We start from the raw sequence: 1,997 nt of genomic DNA, 5'->3' as shown, positions 1-1,997 counted from the left end.
GCTCTGCTACCATTTCTCACCCTCTCTCCCTGCCTTCTCCCTGCACTCATACATGGAAATGAAACTGGAGGGCAACGGACAGAAAAAAAAAAAACCCCAAACAACCAAGCAACCAATACTGACGCACTGAGACTTTATTAGAAAGTTTCATAACTGCCTGTGTCCTGCCACGTTACGACACCGCACACACGCGCCCTCGCTCATACGCACACATAGGCACATTCCCGCACTCCCTCTCACCCGCACGCACACAGCACAGCCTCACGGCTCGCCTGCCTCGGCCGAAAGTGTCACATCAGCCACAAAGATTATTCACAAGCAACACAACTGCAGAGTGAAAAGCGCCCGTTTGGGTTGCAGCATTTTGAGGAACTGGTGGTGGCGCACAGAAGAGCCAAACGCTTTGTCTTTGCCTTTTTTTTTTTTTTAAATCGCGATAAGAGCTGCACAACTCAGGGCATAGTTTCTACAAAAGCCCCAGGTGTCTTATCTTCAAAGGAAAAATCTTCTTTCTCTCTCTGACTGCAACGCTGGAGGGATATGCTGCTACAAGACTCCAGCCCATGCTTAGCTCGCTGTCACTCATTTGCAGTACTGTTTTAAATTCAGGAGTGTCTGGCTCATCTGCTGGGAAGTAATGTAACAAAACAGTGATTAGCTTTCTCAGAAAATAAATTGTTTGCAACAGACTGAGCCAGAGTATAAGAACTGCTCTTCTTTCTGTTGCTACAGCACTGGTCTGCAAATAGTCTGGTAAAAGCCGCAAGGGCTCCCTGCAGAGTAACCTCCCACATACTGGAAAGAGGCTACAATATTGAATAATTTCTCCTTTATTTTTTTTCTCCAATTTCTGCTTACTCTTTTCATCTGTGATAACCTACTGTTTAGATCTGGGCTATAATTGGATTTGGTTTTGTCCAAAGAATATGGCAAAGCTTACATTACAGGAGAACTGAAATTCTCATAGTGGGATCTGCCCTATGTGCATAATTTACTGACATATTTTAGTAGGAGCTGATTTCTCTCACTACTCACCCAAATTCAGCTAAGCTTATTGCATTTAAATATTTACTTCCAAAATTTATATTTGGTCTTACCTCCGTGGGAGCCAGTTGCAGAACTACCTAGGGAAATAAATCAATTTTTACCTTGTGCTAGTTTTAGCAGCAGTAATTTTACTCAGCTGTTTGGATTAGCATTATATTGATGGTCCTTCCCGCACCAAACCCCCCAGGTATACAAATGAGCATCACAGTAGATGGCATATAACATTTCACTTTGGAAGGGACCTGCAGCTCCCTGTCTAACCTATGTACAAAGACACTGCTATCCCTGGTCTCTTCCAGATGTTTAAAGCTTTCCAGCAAACAAACAACAATCCACTATGTACACAGCAGCAAAAAGAAAACAAACACAACAATATACGGCTGTATTCTAAGGAATGAGATGGTTTCTGCAGCATACAAATAAGCGACCAAAAATAGATATAGCAGAACACTGCTTGGTTCAAATCAGATGAAGGGCACTCCGTTTCTGTGGATAATACAGCCCAGGAGAGCAGGGAAGCATAACTCGGTCTGAGCTTCTGCTGAGGGCTCAGATAAATGTGCGTCTACCCTGTTAAGCGAAACAACTGCTTAGATAAACCTGTGGAAATATAATTCCATCTAATTTCATTTTCCACCTAGCTGAGTTGCTTTTCTGCTTCTCACTTGCTGTGAATTTGAAAGGCCTTGAAAATGTTATTATAATGGATTAAACCTTTGGAATTTTTAACTCTTTGATCCCTTCACAGCATTGGCGACTTTATAAACTGTACCCTGATAGTGCCAGTATCTCAGCAACTACATTTCATCTGCTTTTTTCGTAAAATCCTCAACTTGCTAAACTGACTGAACTCAATGAGCTGCTGTGTCAATCTTGGATATACCAGACAACACTACAAAAAGCATTACTTGGCTTCCTCATAAAACGTCAAATCCCCAGAGAAGGAAAAA

The 1,997-nt window shown here is 42.3% G+C and overlaps 1 protein-coding gene across 1 annotated transcript in view; it reads right to left on the bottom strand.

The window, feature by feature from the left end:
- Positions 1-1,997, bottom strand: part of PRR5 (proline rich 5 (renal)) — a gene marked incomplete at its 3' end in the record, with an annotated part of 52,620 nt that overhangs the window by 17,446 nt on the left and 33,177 nt on the right. The window lies entirely within an intron of this gene.

The sequence above is a fragment of the Mesitornis unicolor genome, unplaced genomic scaffold, assembly GCF_000695765.1.
Source record: "Mesitornis unicolor isolate BGI_N332 unplaced genomic scaffold, ASM69576v1 scaffold18710, whole genome shotgun sequence".
In the NCBI taxonomy this organism is placed as follows: Eukaryota; Metazoa; Chordata; class Aves; order Mesitornithiformes; family Mesitornithidae; genus Mesitornis; species Mesitornis unicolor.
This window is presented reverse-complemented; position numbering and strand designations above follow the sequence as displayed.